We start from the raw sequence: 12,532 nt of genomic DNA, 5'->3' as shown, positions 1-12,532 counted from the left end.
CCACCTGGCACTGGGCACTTCCCTTAATGTCGCCTCCGTTCCAGTTTCAGCTCTGTGAGGCAGCCTGCAGGAGCAGGGCTGGGGTCTGAGCCTCTGCAGCCCAGAGTCGGAGCCCCCCTCCCTTTAGCCACTGTGCGCTACTGGTAAGAGGAACTCCATCCAACTGACCTGCTCTTGCCCTCCCTCCCCACCTCTTTCTGCCTGCTCAGCTCAGCTGCATGGCCCACACCTACCAGGTCTGGCTCCTGGCACCTGCCAAGCAGCCTGGCATCTTGGAGGAAAAGGCAATAAAAGCTTAATAAAACCACCAGCACTTACAGAATCTGTGAAAGACAGCCAGCTAGCTCCTCAAATACACTGCATGCCTTGGCCAGCCCATCCAGGCCGCCCTCTCCCACTCCCTCTCTCTCAGCCCTGGTTGCTCCAAGTCCCGGCTGCCGACTACAGTTCCCTGCGAGCCCAGAGGACCCACGGGGCCCAGCAGCCAATCAGCTCCTCAGCCCCCGGATCTCTGTGTTAATAAAAAATAAAAAGATCGCCGCAAAATAAGACCAATAACCATGGCCATAAAAGCCAAATTGGATTCCTTCCTGGTTGATGAGCTCAGGGCCCTCCTCTCTCTCTGAGACCCGATTAACAAATATGTAAAACAATCCCCCTGGCACCTCTGCAGCAAGACTCCAGCCAGCTCTTCCTCGGAGCTCAAGCTCAGGGGCAAGGGAGGAGGCGGAAGCAGGGGATGGTGCCTGGGGCAGCACAAGTGGCCCCTGGAGGCTGAGCACAGGAACCTGCCCTGCCACCAGTCTGCTGTGTGACCCCGAGCAAGTCACTTAACATCTCTGGATGAGTGGTCCTCCATCTCGGGAGGAGCGATGCTCTCTAAAGTGGGCTCTCCTTCACCCCTCATCAGAAGCTACTGTATAACGAGGTGGGACACACAGGAGGGTCCTGCTGCACGGGAGGGTCCTGCTGTATCGTCACTCCATCACTCCAAGTGTCGGGAACCGCTGAATAGTGTGTGCTGGAGACCATCAGCCTCTCTGGGGCACAGAGGCGGCCCCTGCCAGGTCTTCACTCAGGGGAAAGCTTGGAGACCACGATCCCTCCCCTCCCCGCAGCACACCCAAGCCGCATCTATGGGTCTGGGGTTGCTGCGGGACTCTCCTGGGTCCCAGGCGCAGAAGAGAAGCTGGGGGTAAGCCGGAAGTAAAAAGACAGACACACAATGCGAAGTGCTCATGCCCCCCCAAGGGGCCACCATGACAGGTTTGGGGTGGTGGTTTGGGAAAGGACTGTACCCTCAGCCTCACAGCCTGGAAAGATTTTAGGAAGACTTAGGACAAACCTCCTCCTCTGAGAACTCTGGGCCCCCTGAGCCCCTGCTGCCTGGGCTTGTGGGCGGGGGGGGGGGGGGGGGGGGGGGGCGGGCAGCGAAGGCAGCCAGGCCCACGGGAAAGCAGCACAGCAAGGAGGTGCTGGAGGCACCCAGGCCCTCTAGTCCCTAGGACAGGGCCGCTTCTCTCCCTGTCCTTGACCCCCACATCCTGGGGGATCGGGTGACATTGTAGGTCATTTTCCTATAGGCTTTCTAGTCTTAGGAATTATTGCCAATTTGCAAACAAGAAAACCGAAGCTAAGAGAAGTAAAGGAATTTTTTTTGAACCCAATTTCTGATAAGCTCTGTATTCTTCTCACTCGAATAAAGTAAGATTTTATTTGAATCTTGCATGCTTGAAAATTCCCAGAGTTCTAGAGCCAGCTCTCCCAAACCCTGCTGGCATGCACAGGCGTGCACACACACACATACACACTCACACTCACTCACTGTCTGCCCCCTGAGTCATCCTGGTCACATCCAGGCACAGCCCTGGAGGCACGGCAGGTTCCGGGGAAGAGAGGAGAGAAGCAGCATCGGGAACTGACACCCAACGTCAGCATCCTGGGTGTCCAGGCAGAAATGCACCTGCCCAGTGGCTCTGGAGGAGGGCTTCCTGGCCTACTGTTAACTGACAGCTCAGGTGTGAGTAATGGGAGGAGGGGGACAGGGGTCTTCAGAGGGCCCTGCCAGGGTGGGGGTTTAAGACTGGCCCTCAGCCCCAGCCTACCCTCCGTGACAGTGCAGTTGCCTATGGAAACAGAGGTGGAGGGTGGGAGCTGAGCAGCCGCAACGGAGACCCTGGAGATGGGGAGGAGACCCCCCAGGCCCACTCCCCAGCTCTGCTGCCTTTCCCATGAACTCCTTGGGAAATTCAGGACCCTGGGAACTAAGAACTGCTGTCTCTGGCCCTGGAGGCCAGGAGAGACCCAAGAAAGCTACCTGGGCCCAGGAATCCCAGGCCCCCTTGCCCCACCCCCACCCTGCTCAGTGGTGCAGCGTTATTGTAAGTCTAGTGGGAACCTCTTTAATCCTTCCACCATAATGGGGCTCTGTCTCCCATTTGTGAGTCTTTCCTCCTCCCTGGGCCTCAGTTTGCCTTTCTGTCCTATGGGAGAGCTGGATTCAAGGAGCTTTCAGGTACTTCCCAGTTCTGTCATTTGTAGTTCCCAAGGGGTCAGACACAGAAGTGTGACAAGAGGTGACTTAGGGCTATGGGAGCAGCTGAGATGGTGGAGGGTTGCAGGGGGTGGAGGCTGCAGCCTCCATTGGCCTTTCAGCCCCACCACGGCTAGGAGCCCAAGGAGCCCCGTGACCAGATGTCCCGCAGAATGGGGTGGGATTAGGTGGGGTGGGGTGCACAGTGAGGAGGCAAGGTGCAGGGATTCAGTCCATTTCTCCCTGACCCTGAGCTGAAAGACATTTGGGGGACAGGAACAGGACCCTTCCTTTTGTCAGTACTTAGAGTCAGGCCAGGCCTCACCCAATCAAGGCCCTGGCCATGAAGCTCCATCAGCCCCATTCACCAATTCATACACCTACCAATCCATTCATTCACTCAGTCATTCATTCGTAGTCTTAACTCATTCATGGTTGGTGCTTGCTATATGAAATAAGGACTTCCTGTAAAACCTTCATTAACTTAACTCTGCCATGTCTTGAACTCCTTTCCTCCCGGAGGTTCTGTGAACCTTCCCGCCCCAGATCTATTCTCATGCTCATTAATGCCCAAGAATGCCTCTTGGCTGACATGTCCCTTTTCACCACCAATTCCTGGCTCTGTTACTCTGGAACCATCTGCTCAAGGCCTCTGGAGGATGGGGTCGGGGAGGCACACACGCCTGTCTGGACGTGCAGCGGCTGCCTGCAATGCTCCTCGCTGGCCAGCTCATCCCAGCTTGCTGGGTGGAGGCAGGGAAGGGAAGGAGAGCTTCCTCCTTTACCTGCAGACACTTTCCCCAACCCGCTTTTCCTCCAGCTTAGCCTAATGTCCCTCAGGCCCGGGTCACAGAGAGGAACCCAAGTTGATATCCTGCCTTTGTGAAGTCACACGGTGATGCTTTAAGACCAGCAGATACGTTCAAGCGGGAATTTGTCACAAACAGGCATGCGTGGAGAGAGGCAAGTCCCAGCTGTGTCTACATGGAGAAGGGGAAACATCTGGATGACGGCCAGGAAGGTCCTGCCAGTCTGCCAGATGTGGCCCACATCTGGACATCTGAGAAGGGATCTGCTTGGTTGCTTGGCGGTCAAGAGGCAAATGGTCAACTCACATCACCCTGCCAACTGGGACGCAGCTCAAGTCCCTGGGTACACATTACCCAGGTTGCTGAAGGAGCCAAAAGGTATTTTGGTTTCAGTCACGCTCATCTTTAAAGACCCAAATCAAGTCCATACAAAGGTCAAAGCGGGAGCTTCGATTGTCTTATGGTGGGTGTGGTCACAGCACCCGGGCCTGCTTGCCTACGGGACTTGAGTCCTATTTCCATTGCTTGCTAGCCATCTGCGCAGTCTCCTTCTCCCATTTCTCATCCTTAAAATGAAATAATAATGGTAACTCTCTAATAGGGCCGGGATTAGGATAGAAGGGTAATATCTACAAAGCTCTAAGCCCAGTGCTTCGCAGGTAGTAAACATTCAAAATATGTTGGCAGTTATTATAATCATTATCTTTGGGAAGTCTCCCGGCAGGACTTCGCAGTTAAGGACGTGAGAACCCCCAGGACTGTGCCAAGGCCAGCATGGGAGGGGAAGCAGTGGCACTCTCCCCAAACATTGCAGGAACTCCAGTTTGCTGCAGTGGCCCCAGGCCCCGGGCCCTCCGTGCTGCCCTCCCCAGAGACAAGGAGAGCAGCATGTTCTCCTCCACGACAGGAGTGGCTTCAAGCTGGCAGTCACGTCCCCTTTATTAACGTGGTTTGGCAAAGGCTGTGTCGTCCAGTCATATGTGTGCGGGATGCTTCGGGCAGATGGCTGGGCGGGAATGAATCTTCTCTACTGCACCCCTCTCCCATCAGGACATCAAGCTGGGGAGAACCCCCGGTGTCCTGCAGGCTCCACCCATGGGAAGCTTATTTCCTGACCCTGGAATGACCACTGGCCTGGATCATGTCCTCTGAGTCTGAGGGGACACAGGGGTCTCTTGGCTACTTCTGGTGGGGGACCTGGGTGAGCCATCACCCATCATCTCTCACCTGCGCTCGGGCAGGAGGTACCGGGGTGGGGATGGGAGGCTCTGCTGAGCTCTACAAGGACAGAGACAGAGGCTGCCTCCCTTCTGCACATCTGGTGCCTGGCGCACAGTGGGGCTGCTCAGGCAGACGCCTGGGATGAGGGATGATGGAGGAGGCTTTTTAAACCTCTGGACACTGTCTCCTGGGACATCTCTCCCTGGTTCCAAAGAGTGCCCCCCCCAAAAAAAAAAACCTGTGTGTCTCCCACAGGAATCTAAATCCAAGTCAATCCTTCCCATTGTCCCCATCACCTCCTCATTCCTGACAGTCAAGCTCACTGCATACAGCAAGACCCTGATCTGCCACCCAATGGCCCTTTCCAAATTGTCCAGGTGCCCACTCTGGTTCCCTCAGAGGGAGGAACAAAGGGAAGAAGCAGATGACAGAGGCGAAAGCACGGCTGGGGTTCTGTATGCCTAGTGTGGTCCCTCCCGAGTTCAAGGAGAGATTCTCAGACCCTACGTCCCCCTGGGGCTGGCCCCAGGACCCTGCACTGGGCTTTTTCCTTCCAGGTTTTGGCAGAGACACAGCCTCTGCCGGCACAAACGCCAGCGAGCGTGCTGAGGACCGGAGGTGCGATATAAAGAGCCTGCTGCTGTCCATCAGCCCCTCCTTCCCTTGGCTTTGCTTCCAAACCTCTCTTTGCCCCCAGAGCAGACCTGCTAGTGGGGGCTCCGCACAGCCCCACCTGCCTCTTTACTAGCTGTGTGACCTTAGGCAGGTGAGCCAACCTCTCCAGCCTCAGGTCCTTCAATTGTGGAGTGGAGTAAGAACACTTCGGGCCCTGGCTTGATGTGGCTCAGCGGATTGTGTGCCGGCCTGTGAACCGAAAGCGTGCAGGTTCAATTCCCAGTCAGGGCACACGCCTGGGTTATGGGCCAGGTCCCTAGCTGGGGGCACACGAGAGGTGACTGATTGATGTTTCTGTCACACATCGATGTTTATCCCTTTTTTCTTCCCTTTCCCTCTCTTTAAAAATAAATTTTTAAGAATACTTTGGGCTGTACATCAATCAATGCACATAAAGCACTGAGCACAGCGCCCGGCACACGGTAAATGTTCTGTGTTTGCCAGTGTCGCTTGTGATGAAGATGTGGGGGCCTGAGGCCGGTCAGCAGGGTCAGGCTGGATGCTGGCGGGTGCGGAGAAGGGGACCCAGGCAGGGGAGGCTGCATCTCCCCTCTGTGCTTGGAAGGGGCGTGTTACATTGACTGCCTGCAGTGGTCCACCCCCCCCCGCCCCCACTGGAGCTGTTTCGATGCTTCTCACACACTCAGGGAAGCTGGTCTGGCTCCATGGCACGCCAGTCTGTGCTTCTGAGATTCAACCAATGTGCTGCGTGATGCCAGGCAACTCACCTGCCCTCTCTGGAATCCCTTCCCCGACTGCAGAGGCCTTGTGCAGCCCTGACCTCTTAGGGAGTTAACTGATCTGTCCTAGTCCAAGCCTCCCAGTGGGACTCCTGCCTGAGCCCACCCCCCAGGCGCACAGGTTCCCAGCTCTCAAGGTGGGGACAGAGGCTGAGATGCAGAGGGGAGGTAGCCAGTGCCGGCGCTGGCTCAGGAGCCTTGAGTGCCCACCTTGGGCCAATGAGAGATGGCCAGAGCTGACCCCAGGTGACAGTGCTGTCCTTCATCTCTGACCTAGGAGGCAGAGGGACTTCCATGCCTTGAAAACCATCACGTAAATGGTTTTCTTCACACACAATTTATTGAATGAATGAATGAACGAATGAATATGGGAAATAATACAGAATACTGGGCAAAATAGGGCTCTCGCTTCATTCAGATCAAATCTGATCCCAACTTGGCCTTCTCTAGCTCTGCGGCCTCGGGCAAGCCTCTCAACTCCTCTGAACCGTGGCCATGCCATATATTAAATAGGGGTGACCGTCCACAGGCCGAGAGATGGTTGCAAGGTTAGGTGCGATAGCACGCGGCATATCGCAGGCAACCAACAAATGCAGCTATTACTATCACAGTATTGTAACCAGCCTGCTGCTTCCATTGTAAGGCAGAGGACTGAGGCCACCAGCCTCATCTGGTGTCCGTTTCCAAGGGGCTCTGACAACTGCCCAGGTGTGCAGTAACGGAAGTCCTCCCACCCCTGTACCTTCCAGCTGGTGAGGAGCGGGAGTGTGGCCGGCTGGCTTTCCAGGGGCTGAGCAAGGAGTGAGCTGGCTGGGGGAGGCTCTGCTGCGCTCCCCCCGCCCCCAGACTGGGCCCAGAGAGGCCATGCCTCCGGTCTTTGTCAAGCAGCTGGAGCATGAGCTGCACTGTCTGCCTGTGAAATGTGACTTTTGGAAAACATGCATGTTTGTGAGTCTATTTCGGGTCAACACTGCTCTCTATTTATTTTCCCCAGGCTTTGTGTCTGGAGCCCAGCTAGGAAGGGTGTTTTGACAGACTTTGACACTGCTCCTCTGGCAGAGATGTGCTCGGGTGGGGGAGGGCGGGCAGGGAGAGGAAGACTGCAGATGGCAAGCCTTCTTCCTCAGCTGGGGCTGACCTACAACCAGAGGCCCCTTTCTCATTGTCCTAGCCTTCCACCTCCCCCTATTTGGGAGGGGGGAGGAGTATAAGAGGTTCACGTAGGGAAACAATTTCAAAGAGGGGGGAAGGGAACCAAAGAGGCCAATCACAGAACTTTCCGTGATAATGTCAACACCAATAACGCTATTATCAACCACAGCTGCCACCACTACCACGTCTGGGAGCCTATTTTACAACTACCAGGGGGCTGGCTGTTTGCCCTGAGGGAAACCACCTCATCCCTCTGCATCCCGCTTTGCTCACCTGCAAAGGTGATTTTTGCAGTGCCTGGCTCATGGGGCTGTGGGAGGGGGCTGCCTAGACAAATGGCAGACTGTCTTCTTGCCCAGCCTCTGCTCCTGGTCAGCTGCCTATGGACAGCCTACTTTGGCGTCTCAGGGACCTGGGGCTGACTGCCAAACCCCTAGCCACCAGGCAGGGCCTCCAAAGCTGCTCTCAGCTAGTCCCTTCTCTGTGGTCATTTACAGTCAGAGTTGGCCTTAAGGGAGGAAGAGTCTTAGACAACTTCATCTGCCTTTGAACGATCAGGCGAGTGGACGGAAATGGGGAGACAAGGGAAACACGTGTAAGCTACAGAGGAAAGGGTTTAAACCATGATCCCAAGACTCCGGGGGTCAAGAGATTCAGGTTTAAGACTCCATTCAGCCATGCACTCACTCATTCGTTCACTTACCAAGCATCCACCAGCAAAACCAGTGGCTCATACAGAGGACATGCTGACAGTAGAGTCAAAGCCCGCCCCAATAGAGATTGCATTTCAGCTGTGTGACCTCAAGAAAGTTACTTGACATCTCTGGTCCTATAGAGGAAATCATCTGAACACCCCTTGTTCAGGGGACAGGACGACTTCACTAGTGGTGGGTGCTCTGGAGAAGGGGAAAGGTACCCTCCCTCTGGGGTTAGAACCGTGATTACCAATCCCCCCCCCCCACACACACACACTCAGGGGACTCAGAGTCAACATTGCATTGTTAGGGCCAGAAAGAGACTCCAAAGGTCACCTCAACCAGCTCTGTTCTTGTACAGATGGGATGCCTGAGGCTCAGAGAAGGGAATTCACCCAAGGACACGGGTGGCCTGTGGCCAAGCTGAGTCTAGGTCCCAGGTCTCCCCAGGAGCACTCCAGAGCTCCTTCCACCATATCACACTGGGACTCTTCCTCCTTCAACCTAGCCTCTAGATTTTCAGGCAATAGTAGGAGAGGTGGCAAAGGGCAAGCCAGGGCATGGGTACCAGATCCATCAAGCAGCCAGATCCCCGGGGAAGTGGGAGTGGAATGAATCACTTGCTGTGGAATCCTGGCCCCCTGGGGACACTGTGGGGACTCTGGTGCATCTTTCTCTGGAAATTTTCCTGGGAAGGGGGCAGAAGCTGCTGAGGCCATAGGTGGAAAGAGGGGAGGGTGTCAGACTTCCAAAGGGGCAAGTAGGGGCTCAGAATCAGCCAGGAGAATGGAGCCAGCTCCCCCTTAGAGCCTGCTGTACCCACATGGGAGTAGCTTGACTGAAGGAAAGTTAGGGGAGAGTGAAGGCGGCTGGGAAGGAGGGTTGGAAAAGGCAGGGGGGGGGGTAGGTAAAAGATAAACATAGGGGAGGCGAACAGAGCAGGGGAGCAAAGACACAGAAAGTGCAAGTAAGGAATGATGCAGAGAGAGAGAGAGAGGGGAGCAAGGTCTAAACAAGGGAAGCTCCGCAAAATGGACTCTGAGCCTAAACCCAGATTCGGCAAGGCTGGGCTTCTGTCTGCAGCTTCCACAGGACCAGAACCTCCCCCTCCATTTGGCAAATGTCCTGGTTCCTACCCAAATCTGCACTGGGGTGAGGGGAAGGTGTGCTCTGCCACCCCCTGCTTTTCCGGAAGGAGTAGGACAGTGTGTGTGTGTGGGGGGGGGGGGGGTTGTGTGTGCACGGAGCCCCAGCGGCATTGTGAGTCACTGGGTGTCCCTGTGAGCGCCGGAGCTAGGCTGGGGAGTATTGTGTCCGGAGACAGCAGGACCTGGAGTGAGAATGCTGCTCGAATGGCTGGTGCCTGTGGGGGAATCTATGCTGGTCCACGTGCGTGTGGATCTTCCCCTCTGCGTGGACTGTGGGTGGATGCGTATTTGTGTGATTGGACTATGTGGGTGGTCCGTAGATCTCTGTGAGCGTGCAAGTGGGTTCGTGGGGGCTGAGTGTCCGGAGCTACCTAGGGCGCCCTTAGTAGTGCTGACCCAGGCCGCGGAGGGAGGGGGTCGGCACCCAGCTTCAGGAGGGATTTGGGGAGCTGGTGTCGGCTTCCACAGCAAAGAGGGGCACATGAAAGGAAGCCTCCAAGGAGGCGCCCTCCTAGCTCAGCTGTGGGCCCTCCCCCACTTCCCCCACAGGGGAGTTGGAAAAGTTCTCCCAGAGGCGGGGTTGACTCATGGGACTCGGCACCACTAGCTCCAGAAATCTTCCCCATCCTCAGCACCGCCCCTGCTTGGCTGCTCGCCCCCCCACTCCCACTCGCATTCTCGGGAGGGCCCGGGACCCTCTCGCAGTTGGCTTCCATCGCCCGCGCGGTCTACCCCAGAGCTCCGCACGCCCAGCTGGACCTGCAGCCGGGTTAATTGGGCTCTAGCAGTCGGGAAATGTCCTGCTGACAGCATAAGGGCGCTCAGGTGGGGAATGAAAGGAGACGAGGTCATTAACCTTTTTCTGTCCCTTCCCTCTGCTCTAACCCGGCGAAGAGCCGGGTCCGGGGCGGGTTCAGACTGACGCTCAACTTTTATGGAATCAGTCATTCACCTGCCGGGAGGTGCAGGGGGCCAGAGATCGGAAGCCTCAAGGTTTCTGGGCATCAAACTGGCCCGTGCAGACCGAGGCTGCTTGGGCCCGCTGGGAGTTGGTGCGGAGCTGGGGACTGGCCGTGGGAGGCAAGCTCTGCCCAGCACCAGCCGGCTTTCCCTGAGTGGTGGGTTCCGAGGCCCGCATCCCGGGCTGGCTGGAAAGCTGGAGAACTTCACACACCGCCCTGCGAGGCTGGGGTAGTGGCGGTGCAGAGGACTTGCCCCGCTCCTCCGAGCAATGCATCCCTCAGCCCAGACCGGATTCCTCCCAGCCGCAGTCGCACTCACCTCGGCTGGCCAAGCTGCTCTGGCTGAGCCACGGGCGCGGGAGGGAGGTGTGCCGGGGGGCCCGGGGACTGCGGCCACCGAGCCGTGTGGACTTGTCCCCTCGCGGGAGTAGCAGGGAAAAGCTCTTCGGAGCTGCAGGAGCCCCGGGTTTCCCCGCTCTGCTCCAGAGCGCACAGACAGCGCACACCCGGTGCGGATTCTGGTCACCAGCGCACAACCCGAAGCACTCCGCGCGCCGCCTTTTATTCGCCACCCGCCTTTGTTTGGGTCCCGGCTTCTACCACAGGATGTGGGGGTGTCCAGAGAAGGCTCTGAAGCTGCGCCCCACCCCCAGCCACTGGTGCCTCTGGCCTCCGTGCCGCCGTTCTTTGCGTCAGTGGCCGGAGAGGGCCTGAGCTCCGCCGCACACTGCTGTCGCTGGAGCCCGCCGCCAGGCGCCTCCGTGGCCGCCGCTCCCCCTGCAGGAGCGGTGCAGTGGTACAACCGGGCTGCCACTGCCCACTAACTGAGGCTGCAAGCTGCGCAGCGACCCCTGGGGGGCAGCTCCCGCCTCTGCAAAGGGCCCAGGCCTGGCCACCCGTCCCTTCTTCCAAGCATCCTGGGTTCCTCTCCCATTCCACCCAGCCTTGGCAGGCCACCAGCGTCCTGGACATTCGAGGACATCCCCGGGTCTCCTCCGGAGGGAGCTGCCAAGCCCAAGCTCCTGGCATCGGCCCTGCCTCCCTACTTCTCCATTCACCTCTTTGGCACCAGAGCCCAGAGCCATGCCAGCCCCTGGGACCCGGCATCTCTCCAGTTGTAGCACACGGGCGACCTGATACCCCTGGCTCTAGGAGCACAGGAGAAGAAGCTGGGGAGCCCTGGCCAGTGCCTGGCCCCTTTCTCTTCCTCTGGGCTCCGAGGGCATTGGCACCGCTGTTACCCAGGAGGGGCCAAGGGGGTGCCTCTAATGAGGCCCAGCTACCAGCTCTCCCTCACCAGCTGTAGTACCAAGGGAAACCAGAAAGAAGGGAGGCCACTGCCATTGTTGTGTGAGGGGTAAGCCAGGAGTGTCATACACCCGCAGGGTGTGTGCTGAGCGGGGAGCAGGGAAGACAGAGAGATGGGTGAGCCACAAACCCTGCCCTTAGGACGTTCCTAGCTCATGGGAGAAACAAGAACAGGAGAGAGTTCTTAAACAAAACCCCAAGGCCCATCCCCACAGAGAGGTGCTCAGCCCGTGTCAGGTTCCCCAGTCCTTCCTTTCAGAAAAAGGAAACACTGAGTTGGGGGGCACCTTGCACCTCAAGGTGTGCGTGGACCTCCTGCTGTCTCTCTTTGGTGCGCAGACCCCGTGAGCCACCCCATTGGCTGGCTCTAGTGCGCAGACCCCGTGAGCCACCCCATTGGCTGGCTGCCTGCTGGACACAGTAGTATGTATGACCCTGGAAACCTCGAGAGCTCATCTGTGCAGAAGCAAAGAGCCGAGCCAGGGCCCCTGCCCCAGCACTCACTCCCCCTGTGCTCGAGGTCATCAGCGGAGCCATTGCCAGGCTGGACAAGTCAGTCAGGGGACTCCTGGAACTCCAGATGGTCTGGCAAACATTAGGGCTGGGGAAGCTCCGGGCATGAAGGGTGCCACCCTAAGCTGTGAGGGTGGAGAAAGAGAGACAGGAGACCTTGCCCAAGAGCTGCAAGAGTTGCTACCCCAAGATCAGAGGCCAGATGTGACATCTGAGTGCAGAGGCAGAGACCCAGCGCCACCCCACAAACTCCCTGTCCCCTCTTGTCACACCCCAGACGGAAGGCAGAGAATGTGCAGCCATGGGACGACAGGGGTAGGAAAAACAGGAAAAGATTTGTTTTTAAGGGAGCAATCAAGGAGACGCGGAGTGTATTTCCAAGCCCAGTTGAGAGCGAAGGGTTTTGTTTGCTGGGGAAAAGGCCTACTCTTTTCAGTTGGTTTGAAGGCTGCTTCCAAGAGTCTCCTCAAAGTTCCCCAAGGCTCCTGCACTGCTCTTCTCAGTCTGACAAAGCCACAGGGAGTGCCATCCTCTGCTCACACCTGGGGACACCCCCCACTCCCCTGGAAAGCATTTTTAGTGGATTGGGGTCCCAGCTTCATGCTGCCCAGCTGGCCATAGATGTGGCCACCTTCACCACACCTTCCCCAGCACCCTCTCTGGCCTCCCAGGACCTCCAGATGATCTCCCATGGAGGCTGGGCTTGCTCTGCCCTTGATGGGGGACCTCCTGGGGACAGAGGGTGTACAGGCAGAGGCCCAGTGGTTGGGGGAGGA

At 57.4% G+C, this 12,532-nt stretch overlaps 1 protein-coding gene across 1 annotated transcript in view; it reads right to left on the bottom strand.

Moving 5' to 3' along the window:
* Positions 1-10,439, bottom strand: part of DISP3 (dispatched RND transporter family member 3) — a 44,019-nt gene extending 33,580 nt beyond the window's left edge. The window contains exon 1 of the mRNA XM_024554824.4: positions 10,255-10,439. The gene's annotated coding sequence lies outside the window, so the exon portion shown is untranslated. The remainder of the gene's footprint in view (positions 1-10,254) is intronic.
* Between the last annotated feature and the right edge of the window lie 2,093 nt (positions 10,440-12,532).

This window comes from Desmodus rotundus, chromosome 3, assembly GCF_022682495.2.
Source record: "Desmodus rotundus isolate HL8 chromosome 3, HLdesRot8A.1, whole genome shotgun sequence".
Classification (NCBI taxonomy): Eukaryota; Metazoa; Chordata; class Mammalia; order Chiroptera; family Phyllostomidae; genus Desmodus; species Desmodus rotundus.
The sequence above is the reverse complement of the archived record's forward strand: the minus strand, read 5'-3'. Positions and strand labels throughout refer to the sequence as shown.